Raw genomic sequence first — 15323 nt, forward strand, 5'->3', positions numbered from 1 at the left:
AATAGAGTTATTGCTTGTACTGAATGCCTCACATGCGTGACAGCCCAGGCACAAGGAAAGTAAGTGAAGCTAGAAAACTGTGTTTCATTTCAAATGCATCCAATTGTGCAATCTAGACATATGAGCCTGACACACAGAAGTTTCTCTGCCTTCCCTCCCTCCCTCTGAATTGCCCTTTATATTAGAAATATGTTCAGTCCAGGTTCTACGATTCATGTCATTGTAAACCTCCTTATGGCACTGAGATTCTATTAAGCTGGTCCTCTGGCAAAGACAGAGCAGCTCTTCGAGAGCAGGCACACAGCCCGGCGCCTGTGCTGGGCCCGAGACTGTGCTGAGGTGCTCCCTCCATCCCTGTTTCTAGGAGGCTGCTGAGGCCCCGGCCGCTGCGGAAAGGGAGTCTGTGCAGACTGACTTCCAGGGCTTTCTCTTTCACCCAGAGAAACTTTTGTCTAGTGAACACAAAGTGGAGAGGAAGGTGACTCTAGGGCAAAGAGGGAGGGAGGAAGGGGCCTGGGCTAAGAGGACTGAGTGTGTGTGTGCACGTGTGCATGCAGACTGGAGATGGCTGGGTATGGGACATGTAGGCAGCCATCCCCACCTGTGTCAGCACATTCAGAGACGCATGCAATGAAAAGAGACAGGCAGCCCGTAAGAATGACTGAAAAGGACTACTCAGAGACCTAAGTTGAATCTCAGCTTATAACTGGAGTGATTTTGAGCCAGCCGTGAAATCTCTCTGAGCCTCTGGTTTCTCACCTGTAAACTGAAGGTGCAGTAACAGTACCTACCTCCTAGGATGGTTGGAAAGATTAAATAAGATGATACTTGTTAAAGAACTCGGCACCTTCCTGTGACAGATATTCAACAGGACATAGCTTCTGTTTTCTTCACACTGATCTATTTAATTTCTTCACAGCCATTACATTGTTTGGTGTTGACCACAGAGACAAGTGGGCAATTTCATCATTTCCAATACACAAATGCAGAAGCTGAGGGTGAGAGCGGGAAAGGGACCTGCCTGTGGAGCAAGGATTCAAGCCCAGCTCTCTCCTGCCAGCAGGGAGACTGCCTCGCCTCCCCCTTCTTTACGCAGCCTTTCCTGTTCCCCTTCGCCTCCCTCAGCAGGGATCCCACCCTGGAAGGAGTCAAGATTCTAAGATCTTCATTCCCATTTAGACTTTTGGGGGAAAAACTGATTTCATATCCTTTTGTTTCATTAGCAGATGACACTCCTAACAAAAAATAGCTTAAGGTAAGTACAGGATGAAGCTCATGGTAAGAAATGATGTGCTTTCTGAATCCTGCCCATTCACCGGGTCACTGTGTGCGAAGTCACTCGCTTGGGGGTTTACCAGGATTGCCTAAGACCTAGCAGCCTGGTCTGCATGTAGTAAGTGGCTGCTGATTTTTTTGGCCTGTGTTTCTCCTGTTCTTCCTTTTGGTCGCAACGCTCCAATTCTCCTTCCTATTCCCAGCCACATGACGCATGAGGAGCCGATGTGGCCCTAGCCCTAGCTCTGAGGGGTCAGGGGAACCAGGCCCGGCTAATCGGAACATCACACTTCCTTGGTCATGGTGACTGGCTGACGACTGGTATTGGATTCAGTCAAAGAGGACAATTTACAGTGAGATGTCTGCTGAGATTGCTGAGAGAGAGGCGCACGTTTGTCCCCTCCCACTGGACATTAACCGGGGAGGGTACAGATGTACGGGGAGCCCCTGGCAGCGGCCACAGGGAGCTTGAGGAAGCCGTCTCGGGAGAGCCCAGAGCCCAGAGAGGGAGAGCAATGGGTTGGGGTGGCCGCACTGAGTCCCTAGGTTCAGCTCCGCCGGGTAGCCCTACCTCAAAGCTTCTGATGGGCCGATATATTCCTATGTGTTATGATGCACGTATTTCGCCAGGTTAACGTGGGTTTTCTGACACCTGAAAGCAGAGCCTTACCAGCTGAGTTTATTGTCTTCACTTTACAGATGAGGAAACTATGGCTCAGAAAGAAGAGGCAACTCAGTTCCTCAGGCTGAAGGCTGGGCCCCAGACAGTACCTCAAATGTACATAATAAAACAAAGAGCGCAGGTAAAGGTAATGGTAAAAATCAATATAAATGCGTATTTGTCTCCTTTCTTCTGATAGCTGATTTAAAAAGCAACTGTACAAAATAATATATATAATGTAATTTGGCCCCATAACACGCAGAAATGTCACATATGTGCAGTACACTTGTCAATGACAGCACAAAGGCGGTGGGTGGAGCACAGCTGTACTGGGCTAAGGAAATTACTAGAGATGGCACAGCGATAATTATAATAATGTACTCCCGGATTTATACCATGAAGAGATGTAATACGCATAACAATAACACCACAAACCGGGGAAAGACGAAGGAGCTTTATAGGAGTGGCAGTTCTGTACAGCACTGGCATGAATATAAATGTGGATTCCCCTAAGCTAAGACACACATAAAATATAGTAAACCCTAGAGCAACCACTGGAAACATAACTAAAAATACAGTAAAAAGAACATTAAAGGAATGAAAAATGCTAGTTTTAATTTACAATGGGGGAGAGATAAGACCTTAAAACTTGAATACAGGTATGCAGTAACATCAATTTAAGTTTTGGGGAGTTCGCTTTAGACAGGAAGAAGAGGCCGAGGCTCCTCTCGCCATGGCTGAGTTTCTTCCAAGAAAGCAGATTCTGAATTTTCAAAGTTCCTCCAAATAGGAGCATTTTATTTTATTTTATTTTTTTCTTTTTTTAATATATCTTTATTGATTTCAGAGAGGAAGGGAGAGGGAGAGAGAGAGAGAAACATCAATTATGAGAGAGTCATTGATCGGCTGCAGCCGGCAACCTGGACATGTGCCCTGACCGGGAATCGAACCCTGATCGCCTGGATCCTAGGTCAACGCTCAACCGCTGAGCCATGCCTGGCTGGGCAGGAGCATTTTATCTTGTGCTAGAAAACACTCTTATTTTTACGTAAAAATGCCAGTGGGACACTGACTTACAAATATTATTAATGATTTTAGTCAACATACTTTTATTTCTAGTGTACATTACTTATTTCCAATATAAAGGGTAAGTGTGCAAAAGGAAATGCTTCCCTTATCTAGTAATTGGGATGAGCATCGAAACCTATCCAACCTTCGAGAGATTTTAGGTTTATTGGATGATAGTATCTCTCTCTTCTAAAATTAGATCATTTAACACTCTGGCATTAGCAGAAAGTTCATAACACTAAGGGCACTGATAAAAGCTACGCGTCTACTTTGATACTGCTCCTGTCTAACACGCATCAATATTTCCTGACAGACTGAGACCTGTATAATCACCTGGCTGTATTTTGTATGGAAGAGTTACTACTGACATCTGTATCATACAATTTTTATAAAGCAATGATTGTTTCTTTTATAACCATAGGAGCAAATGTATCACTTTTCTAAAAATCTCATCATTTAGGGAAAAAATTAAAAGTAATGTATAGGAACTACATACAGAAAATTAAAGCAAAAATCAAATAAGACTTTAAAGATTTGGCAGATGAAATGAAGTCCTGAATAGGAAGTCACTATGTCATAAAGATGTTAATTATCTTCACATTTTTTGTAATTTTAATGTAATTCCCTCCCCCCAAGAAACGAAACCTAATAGGATTAGGGGGACATTTAAACATGATTTTAAGACCCACATATAAAAAGAAATCAATGAGAGTAACAAAAAAGGCTTTCTAAATAAGAGTGAAGTTGGACTTGTACTGCAAGACAATAAAATATGTTAAAGAGCTATAATTACAAAAGTAGTGTAGATAGACATTCGTGAAAAAGAACAGAAAATTCCAAACTGGCCCAGGGATAGTATTAATATAGATGAGGCTACTATGAATCGATGGGGGATTCATTGATTCCTTTATCCATTGTCCTTTATAATAAATAGTGTTAGGATTTGCCTACATTTCTAAAAAATTGGATCTTTATTTCATATTATTCGCCAAAATGTATCTTAAAGAATTAATATTAAAAATAAAACCATGAAAGAACTAGAGCATAGTATAGATGAATATCTGTTCTCTCTATGTCAAAATACTTACTAAGCATAAAAGCAAAGGAAGAAACTAGAAAAAGATTCATATGTTAAACTCAGAAAATTTTCAACATGTTGACAAGTTTGGAAATAGAAAAAATATTTGTAGCATTTACAACAGGGGATTCATATTTTAAGTAGATATTTCTGTAAACCCATATGAAGGCAATACCCCTGCAGGAAAATAGCAACAGACATAAAAGGTAGTTCACAAAATAAGCAACATAAGGGGCCGAGTTAAAAAAAATTCAAACTTGCTGTAATCAAGAAAGTGAAAATTACAACCATTACATATAATTTTTGCTTATTAATCAGGTAAGATTTTTCATTGCAATTTACAGAAAACCTGACTACTTGTAGCTCAGAAAATCAGAACGTTTATTACCTCACACACAAGAGTCTGGTCTGGAGCTGGTCCCCGGTGGTTAATTAGGCAGCTCACCGTGCCTTCAGGGACCCTTTTTATGCACCTTTCCCTCGGCCATCCTCTGCACATGGCCTGTCCTCCATGCCCCTTCGTGGTCACTCTATGAGCGCAACAGCTCTAGTTTCTAGACTTCCTCTTCCACCTCAAGAACTGGGAAAATGGACTGTTTTTCCTTCTATGTCTCTCACTAAAGAGGAACCCATTTCCTAAAAGCCCTCAAGGAGGTGTCCCTTGAGGTTCTAGCAGCCAGATTTTGTCTTGTGCACATGACTAACCTAGTCACTAGCTAAAATGTAGCCCCTGAGTGTGAATTAAATCTTATGTGCTAGTGGTGGGATATAAATTGACACAAACCTCCCAAGGAAAATATAGATCGAAATCATTAGAACTACCCCATTAACTAACAATTGTAATGCTTTCTGGAGAAATACTCTTGGATGGGCTCCCAGCTGCAGCTAGAAGGCTGTTCATCACTTAGTTGTTCACAAGAATAAAAAAATCAGAAACAAGCCACATGTATGAAAATTAGAGGCTGGTTAAGTAACTAAGGGCAAGGTGGAACACTATGGAACCACCAAACTATGTCTTATAATTTACAGGGACAACTACTTACATGGACATATGTTCTATTAGGTGGGAAAATAATGCTAAAATGTCCCATCTTTTAAAAATACATGGAAAATCCTGCAAGGATATATACCAATATGTTAATTGTGACCTATGAGTTCCGTGATTACATTAAACTTAATTCTTCTTCTGTATTTTCAGGTGTTTTCCAAAATTCTCTACATCAGTATGTTATTTTATAATGAAAATGATAATATTAAAAAGGAAAATCACTCACTTTTGTTGTACCCTTCCTGGCCTTTCTCAGCTGGGTGCGGGGCTGCCCCCCGCACTGTGTGAGTCGGGGGCGCTCCCCTGGGGAAGTGGAGGGTGGTCAGCTCTGCGTGGCCTCGCTCCGGGCGCCAGGGCCGGGAGGACTGGGCTCCAGCTCTGGGCCGGCCTGTCCTCAGCAGATCCTACCCCCCCCCCCGCCATTCAGTCCTTAAAGTGGCATCGGAAGGCGGCCTTGGGTTCTTTTCCAGGAAACCTAAAAGGGCACACATGCGGGTTCTGAGAACCAGCTGGTGACAGAGGAGCGGTTTTGCTTTCTCCTGAACCGGCACAGATCTCGGCCCCTCTCACCCTCCTCCCTGGGGGAAGCTCAGAACCAGAGTTCCAAGGCAGGGCCCAATCTCTCTCTCTGGGGGGAAGAGACCTTACAGCCGGCACTCTGTGGGCCTTGCTCAGTTCTTTGCGCACTTTCCTGAGTTTAATCCACATAGGAAGGTGATGCTGTTTTCATGCTCTTTTCACCGGAAAGGAAGCTGGTAACTTTGGAAGGTCACGGTGCTAGGAGTGGCAGAGGCCAGAGCGTATCCTATCTGTCAGGCTCTGAAGCACATTTTTACGCTTCAGAGCTGAACCAATCTCGTCTTATTTTTAATGTTATTTTTTTCAATTGATTTCAGAGAGAGGAAAGGAGAGGGAGAGGGAGATAGAAACATCAATGATAAGGGTCACTGGTCAGCTGCCTCCTGCACGCCCCCTCCTGGGATTGGGCCCGCAACAGAGGCATTCTCCCTGACCAGCAATGGAACCACCATCTCCTGGGTCATGGGTGGACACTCAACCCCTGAGCCATGCCAGCTGGGCAATCTTATTTTCAGTATCCAGGTTTATAACCCTTGGCCCTTGGTTCATAAAGTTGTAAGACGGTCACCCTAGAACCAATGATTTTCCCATGTGCTCCTCTTAACACACACATATTCTCACACACACTCACTCACACACCAGGACTGGTCATTTTAAATTGTTTGGATCCAGGAGGGCTGAACGTGTAAGCCTCAAAGAGGTCTGGACATGAGTGAGCTGTGTGATCTCCTGGGCACATTACCTTATGGTAGAGGTTTCCTTCCGGGGTTTTCATTTTGAATGCTAAGCCTAGGGGCAAGTGAAGCATAAAAGTCACCATGGCCACCATTCATGCAACAGCATTTGTACAACACCCAGAAACAGGAGAAAAGAAGTGATGCAACAATGACCTTCGTATGTCGTGTGTGTGTGTGTGTACACACATACATAGGTATATATTCTTATATTCTTATGCACTCACATAGCATATAATAGGAAAAGGGTGGAACAAAAACAGGTTTACAATTGTGAATACATGAAACACAGAGTTCATTTTTGTATTATTACTATATTGTTTTCCATACAAACAACTGTTAACACCTCCTTTTGTCCCACCCTGGATGACCTTTATACATATCACAATATCTCTAAACTTCTCAGTTTTTCTGTATGACTATTACCTAAGTGTCCTGTAAGTATGACTTCTAGAAATGTCTTTCCAGATTCCCTGAAAATTTTAGAAAATTGGTCCAGGTAGCATTCTGAGGTGGGCTATGAACTTTTATATTTTACGATGGAAGCATTATCATTCATTGTGTCATGATAACAATTTAGAGCCTGACTCTTTAATTATCATCATGTCACCACCGGAAGTCCTTGTTCTCACCATCATCAGATGTCCACGGCCCACCTGGCATCTCTAGGGCTAGGTGTGCTCTGCTCGGGGAGCTTCTGCAGTGAAGAGGCAACCGGCCGTCGCTGCTGTTACATTCAGTTTCTTTTCTGTCCTGAAAGCCAATGAGATATGTTAAGTCATTGTACTCACATCTTTGTACCACAACATCAACTTTTTAATGCAAGAAAGTTTATAAAAGGCAGTTCAATAAAGAGGAAAAGCCAATAAATAAGTGAAAATGTTCAAAGTATGAAAATCCAAAGAAAATTGAAATACCATTTTCATCTTCAAATTGGCACTTTTTAAAATGACTACACAACCGTTTGCAACGGTGAAGGGAAACCAGAATCCACCTGGCAAGCGTATAATTTGGTCTAGAATTTCTGGTAGAAAATCTGACAAAATGCAACAAAAGCCCTAAAAAAAGCTCAGATCCTCTGACCCAAAACTTCTGCATCTAGGAGTTTTTATACGAACAACTATAGCAATATGTACACATATGTTTCAGGATCTTTATCAAAATGTCAGAATATTTAAAAAATAGAAATAAGTTTCAAACACTTGATGAAGTTTTGACACCATACATCTATCAATTAGGCAGAATAATCATTACTGGTATGCAAATAGAATATTTCATTCAGTGGAAAAAAAGGGCTACAGAATATTCTGCACATTATCATCGATCGCATTTGATTTAGCGTGTGTGTGTAAACAGGCTGGAGTAGACAGAGAAACAGAATGGAAGAGCAGACGTCAGAATATTATTTTCTCCATCTGCTGGTATTAGAGGTAGTTTAAGAATTGGCTGAGAAAAGCTATAAGGCCAAACGTGTTATTTTGTGGCACAGTTTTCTGTGTTCAATTAACCAATTGTGCTGTGACTTCACTGATCCAGTCAATACCTTGCGGAACGCTGATATTTAATTTCCTGGGACTATCACTCCACATACAGGCTCACACAGGTCGGTGATGCCAGGGCCTCAGTAAATAATGGTCTATAAGACTGGACAGCATCCTCACTCACTTTTTTTTACTATCAAAAAAGCTACCTTGTGATGAATACCTAATATATCCTAAGCTCAGTGTGCCGTTTGGGATAGAAATTCATACGATCCTTTCACTAACCCTATAACCTACGTACAATCAATGTCTTTATTACTGAAAACCCCAAGCTTGAGAGAGATGAAGAGGCCTGCCCAGGCCACACGGCCAGTCATTACCTGAGCAGGGACTGAAACCCAGCTCTGGGGCTCCACACCTTTGGACATAACCTCCCGGCAACATCGTCTTCCCACCCACAGGCCCACAGTCAGAGTTCAAGGTACCTTCAGGGCAATCATCTCACTCACCCTCCAACTTCATTACTCCCCCAAACACACTGCTTTCCTCAGTTCTTCTGGCCGACTGAGTCAATTGAATACTTTACTATACATAATCTGATAAATATCTAGTAAACAGAGAGGAGAAGAGACACACTTACCAAAGTCCTTTAGGTATGTGTTCATAAGAACAAGTTTGGAAATAGGAAAGAGGCCCAACGAAGCTAATGTGTTTTGCATAAATATTCTCACACCTTGGAACACAGCAAATATTGGTTTATGCGTTGCCTAGAGAGTCTAGGGGAGAAATCAATATAAAAACCACCATTTGCTTCCTAAATACAAAACTTAAGTCACAAAACCTGGCTGAAATAAGACAGCACAGTGAAATAAATGTGATAGTAAAGATGTCTGAGACGACCCAGGAGAAGCAGAGGAAACCTAGAAGAGTTGTTTCAAGTTGTTCAGTAATCTGGCGGGGGGTCCTCTGAGGCCTGATGCTTTGCTGGTCACTTTGCTGGCCTGGCCTGCAGTGAGATGTCATTAACCGAGGCAGGGCAAACAGGGACCTGGGGGGCTGCCTCCAGAGCCAATGCATGTCACCAGGAGGAAAAGGAAAGCACATCTGATCTAGAAACAGCTTGGCAAGGCCAGGAGGAAAGACTGGAATGCTGGTCATTCTTGGTGCTGGGCACTGCAGCACTCACAAAACTTCATCCTGCCCAAGGACCTGGTTTGATTATTACTTTTCATCTTCTTCCCAGGTATGTTTTATTAATTGTAGACAGAGAGGAAGAGAGAGAGAGAAACATCAACGCGAGAGAGAAACATCGATCCCTACACGCCCTGCCCAGCAATGGAACCCATAACCTAGGTGTGTGTCCTGACTGGGAATCAAACCTGCAAGGTTTTGGTGGACGGGAAGGCATCCAGCCAACTGAGCCACCCGCCCAGGGCCCCAGGACCTGGTTTGAGATGATGCAAGAAGAGCAGCCTCACTGTCACCCGGCACGCGCCCCGGCAGATCTCTAGTTGTTCGTTTTCCTGAGGCTCAGCTGTGCTGTAGTCCTAGCGGGGCAGCCAGTGCAAAGGAAAGAAGGCCGCGGGACCTAGGCCTTCTCTGAAGAGCCCACAGGTCTAGGCCAGGGAAGGAGGTAACGGTGGGAGGCAACGGTGGGCTGGGGATCCTATTTCTGGCCAAATTCACTGGGGACCCCCAGCCTTGAAAACGCCCCCTGGCCTTGCATTGCTCCATCACGTGCCCTTTCTCTTTGTTGGGCTTGGCACTACTGTCCCTATCCTGTGTTCAGCCAAAGAGAAAGGCACGAAAGATGGGCTGACGGAATTTTCCAGCTCCTGCTCAAATCTGTCCTGGACTGGGGAGCAAATGCAGCGGGCTGACCACAGGGTTGGCCGAGAGATGCAGACTGAGAGCTGACGCTCTGTATCCGTCACTAACAAGCCTGGGAAGGACGCCAAACGGCAACATGGATAAAAGGGCCAGCAAACGACCCTTTCCTGACACAGCCCGTGGCCCGTCACAACCATCCACATCTATCATTCCAAAAATCACTCATTTCATAGGCTTGTTCTTCCTTAATGATGCTGCTTGAATAATTTAGGCTTTAGAAACATGATCGGTGCCTTAAACACCCTAAGATATCACTGTGTGTGTATTTCTGTGCTTGCAGTTATAAATAATGCTGTTAATCTTTATTGCTTTAGAAACATCTTAGCTACACTATGCTATTGATCAACATGGCCCAAGGAAGCAATTTGTATTATACTGAGAAGAACCAGAATGGAATTTAACAAGCTTCAATTCATTTTTTATGGATTGTGAAGGAGATAGAAAATGGGTGTTCTATAAGACTTTTGTAGAAAGAATTGATTTTTTTTTTTTAATTTTTAAATTGCTTTTATTACTCAAAAAAGCTTCATTTTTTTATTTAGCTTTCTGACTCTGTGCTTGTACCTTCAATACTTTGACAACGATTTTCTGCTCCTCAATAAGGAATGCACGCTTGATCCTGTCACGGACACATTTAGCACACATGAATCCACCGGAGGCCCTGCTGACATGTTGTTTCATTTTAGACAACCTCATGAGAACTTTAGGTCTCACAGCACGAACTCCACGAACTGAGCCTGGGCACACGCCTATGCAGATTTTGGTGCTTTCCCAACCTTCTTGGTATAAAGGTAAACAATTCGATTACCAGGGGTTCAGGACAGCCTAGTTTTGTTAGAGGCTGTATTATAGGACAGCCTCCGACGGTATGTCAAACACTGGACCATTGTGAATTCCTGAAGTCACCATCCATCGGAAGAGTGATTTTCAATTGGGCTGAACAATAGAAGAAAATACATCTTTGTTGACTTTAGAGAGAGGGAGAGGGGGAGAGAGAGATAGAAACATCGATGATGAGAGAGGCATCAACCAGCTGCCTCTGGCACACACCCTACTACTGGGAATCGAGCCCGAGACCCAGGCCTGTGCCCTGACCAGGAATAGAACTTTGATCTCCTGGATCACAGGTCAATGCTCCACCACTGAGCCACACTGGCCAGGCTGCAAGGCTAATTGTTTGCATAAAAATATTTATCCTACAACTTGTGGAGCTGGAATGGAGAGCGATTGTTAAAGAAGAAAAAGATTCTTCAACGTGAAATTTGAAGTGAAATTTGAAGCTGGCGTTCATTTTGACATGGGGGCTGTGGGAAACACCAAATCCGCGTTTGGCAAGAGCTTGGCTGGTGAGCCGTCTTACCAGGGCACGGCTCATGCCTTTCAGCCGCAGCAGGTGAAGGGTGTGTGTCCCCATGTGAGTTCAGTCACTAATGGCTCATGAAATAACCTATTAGAGAGACCAGAGCACTAAGGAGGGCAATTAAATTGGCAGCTCCACCAAGGCCAAAGTTCCATTGCTTGACAAAGTCACCCTGCTGGTGATTTTAGTCATAAATTGCATTTTAAAAAACTAGCCCTTTTCTCTGCTAAAAGAATGGGCACCATAACTCAAAATTGGCCTCACGCAAGAGTGAATCTGCGTAATTCCAAGTAATGCACTTCGAGCCCTTCTCATGAGACGAGAACAAGCATTTGATATGTTGCAGGGGGTCGTGGTCGTATCGTTATTATTCACTTTCTACCATCACTGGCATTTCACGTGTGTAAGTCATGAAAACGAAGCCTTTCCCAGTATTATGAGAATAAAGGATGGGAGAGAAGTGAACTCTAGAAGTGGGCACTGGAGAATCAGTCACTAGCACACCCACCTGATACTGTGGGATGGAGAAGCCAGAGCTTGTGGGAGACTGGAAGCAGCTGTGTGCCCCTGGCTACTAGGAGGAGGAATTCCTGGAGAGCCTGGAACCTCCTGATCTGTGGCACCAGTTGCCTCTTTGGAATTCCCCTCAGCCTTCAGCCAAGGCCCCGGAAGGGGGCTTGAGGCTGCTGTTGGGTGGCAGAGACAGATGAATGACAGCAACAGGAAGACACAGGGGCCGGCTGAGCCCTTCCAGGCAGCTCTGCACTGGCCTGTCAGCAGGCCTGACTGCTTCACCCATGACAGGACGGCCTCTGCTTCGCTTCCACTCCCCAAATCTCAGGCAGGTTCCTCCCGTGGCCCTAACTCAGAACCACAGGAGGGAGCAGTCCCGAGAGGTTCCCTCCTCAGGAAGAGAAGCAGCTCCATCAGCAGACACTGTGTGTGTCAGAGTCCGTGTCAGGCACGGGCTCCGGAATCAGACCGCACCTTCCAAGCACGCCCCCACTCAGCGGCTCTGGAACCTTGGCAGGTCCCTTCACTTCCTGCAGCTTCAGGTCTTCATCTGGAAAGTGGAGGCAATCAGAGAGTCAGATCTCATAAGGCTGGTGAAGGATTCCATGTAATTAGACACAGCAAGGACTTTGTTCAGGCACAAAATCATCATCATCATCATCAGCAGCAGCAGCATTACACTGTTTGCCTTCTAAGGGCGAGGATATGAAGACCAGTGTAGCCTTCTCCATTCAGTACTCCAAAACTCGGCCAGGACTACACTGATTAATAGCTAGAGCAGGGCAGTCTGTTCCATACCCAGCCTTTGACAAGGTGCCACGGTCTACGTGAGAATGTATTTTAACCTATGCTTCTAAGCATGAGCCCTAGCCAGTAATTTACACGAGGACATGTGCTTGGATGCTATGAAAGCCCTCGAGTCAGCTGTGTGCTCAGTGACACGTGGAAGGAAGTGGAGGTGACTCGATATGCTGTTTGGCTTGAGAGATGCCACAGAGAGGGTGACTGTCAAGCTTGGCACAAGGGAACTCTCTGTTTTTAACACTGTGAGTTGCTTCTGATGATGTTTACTCAATTCAATTCTTTTCAATCCAAGTCATGTCTGAACACTTACTCTGTGTGTTTGTGTTCAGCAAGCTAAGAGTTTCCACTTATTGGGCAACTACTAAGTGTCAGGGACCAAGTTAGTCATTAACCATTTCTATAAATGTCATAAAAATTAAAATTTAAAGCTATTTCAATGTAAGGGATTAAATAAGGCATAGTTCTTGCCCTAAAAAAGCTCATAATCTAACAGACTGAGGAAAAATAAATATCATATAGATTATGAGAAGTATTCTGTAAGTGGTACAGGCACACTGCTGTGAGGCCCAGGAGGAAAGAACATGCATTCCAGTGTTCTAGTGTCAGTCCACATGCTACCTTCTCAAAAAGGTCTCTGTCTAAACTATTCTACCTGCCCTTGTGAAATTACCCTTTATTTTCCTCATAGCCATTACTACAACTAGTAATTTTTAAAAACTTCTTCTTTACTACTGTCACCTTTCACTGGAAGACAAACTCCACGAGATGAGAGCATTTAACTATTTTATTTGCTACTAGTTCCTCAAGGACTAAGACAGCGCTGTCACTGAAAAGCTCACCAACTATGTCACATGAACACTTAGTTGACAGAGCAGAGGAGGCTTCATAAAACAAGTGACATCATTCCAAATATCCTAAGAAAGGAAGGATTTCAACAAGTAACGTTTAGAGTTAGAAAAGAGGAGTCATTATGGCAGAAAGGAAACGGGCGGGGGATAAGTCCATAGGTGGGTCTCTCATTCTCAAGGAAACCAGATAGTCAGCATGGGCACGTCTTGGGGTATGAATGTATGAACGCTTGTGTTAAAGAAAAGGAGGCCAAAGTGGGCTACGCTGCACAGGAGAGCTGAGTTTGATGTCAGGAACTCACGGGCCCTGGAGACAGGGTCATTCTTCCTGGGGACTCACACAGGAGCCCAGAGGCGCCAAGCTGCCAGGTGCGGTAGTGAGCTCTCTGATGGGAACACACTCTTCCAGATGGCACGCAGCAATTAACTACTGCCTGGGGCAGAGGCTGCCACTCCTCACTAAATATTCAGTAAGCACCTTTGTGTTAGGGTCACATGACTAATTCTTGAACCTAAAAGATCTGGTGCCCCAGTCATAGGCAACTAAGAATGGGAGCAGTTCCTTTTTGGTCTCTCTCTCTCTTCTATCAGCACAGTCAGAAGGAAAGACTCCAAGGTGGTGGACTAGCAGGATAGAAGAGGCCTCGGCCCCTGAGTCACTGCCTGGAGAAGACTCACTCGGCAAAGTCCCCGACCCACATCAGACTGATGTAAGTGAGGGACACACCTTTGTTATGTAAGCTTAAGAAATGGGGGTGTTTGTTTTACTGCAGCACAAACTAGACTCACCATCCCAACTGATAAACTCTTTTAAAAAAAAACAACACACACACAAAAACACTACTTTTATCCTTTCTTTCTCCTTTTTGTGGGCAGGGGAACTCGGCTCTAAATTTTCATATATGCTATAATCATAATCAATAGCTATTAAACGATTTAGCCAATCAGACTAATGACCCTGTTTTAAACCTACTGTTCCCATTCAAACTCAGCACATTACAATGTAGCATTAGTAATCTATAGTATTGATTTCATCACCATTTCCCATAATCGTAGAGTCAGCAGACTTCTGTGTAGGAAGTGGAGTTTAAGCACTGATTTAAGGATTACAGAATCTGATTTGGGTAAGATCTGACAAATTTCCCTGTATTTTTCACCACCACCCCCCTTCTGCCTATGATGTCTGTATTGACCCTTGTTTCAACTTCTGGTTAATGTAAACAATTCAACCCAACTGAATCATGAAGTCTGATGGGAGGAGAGGGGTGAGGAGTCAAGTACAGCAGAAATTTGTGTAAAAATCAGAGCTCTTGCCACTCCAGGAGGCCCTGCCACCAGAATGCTGTGTGGAAAATGCTTTCTGGGAAACAGTTCCCTCATGCCCGGTAGAGGGTGCTCTGGGTGTGCTGGAGGTACAGCATGGTTATGCAGTTTGGTGGCGATGTGAGAAATGTAGCAATAGTCCCAAATCCAAGCTTAGTTATAAATGCCAACCCACTCAAATAATTGGGTAAAATTAGAACAAGGTCTCTGAATAAAATAAGCTTTTCTTTAGAGAAGGAACAAGACTGGTTAGTGTGCACATGGAAATCTCACCTTCTGAAAGGGGAGAGCACCTGACTTCACACCCTCTGGCTCACTTCAGTCCTGTGCCTTTGCCTTCACACCTAATGCGATTTCCAAATAATTGGTAAAATTATTCCAGACATTGGTTCAATAATTGTATAAGCTTTGGAGCATGAATTTAGAAAGAAAATTAGATAAATATGAGAATTTATATTCACTTATGCCTCGATTACTCTCCTCAGAGTTTAAGTAATCAAATGTCTAATCCCTGTGGTCTAAAGTTCCTTCTAATATGAATTTTTCAATGAACGTGTGTGTGTGTGTGTGATCCATGTTCACTAATGAAAACTTAGACAACAGAAAAGAAAAAACCTGGGAAGAAAATGTCACCTGAGATCTGCCCTCCACAGCCACCAAC

The 15323-nt window shown here is 43.9% G+C and overlaps 1 pseudogene across 1 annotated transcript; it reads right to left on the reverse strand.

The window, feature by feature from the left end:
- Positions 1-10300: 10300 nt before the first annotated feature.
- Positions 10301-10701, reverse strand: LOC308556122 (large ribosomal subunit protein eL34 pseudogene; annotated as a pseudogene). The gene has a single exon. The product of its transcript is annotated as a large ribosomal subunit protein eL34 pseudogene (transcript).
- Between the last annotated feature and the right edge of the window lie 4622 nt (positions 10702-15323).

The sequence above is a fragment of the Miniopterus schreibersii genome, assembly GCF_964146895.1.
Source record: "Miniopterus schreibersii genome assembly, chromosome: 4".
Taxonomy (NCBI): Eukaryota; Metazoa; Chordata; class Mammalia; order Chiroptera; family Miniopteridae; genus Miniopterus; species Miniopterus schreibersii.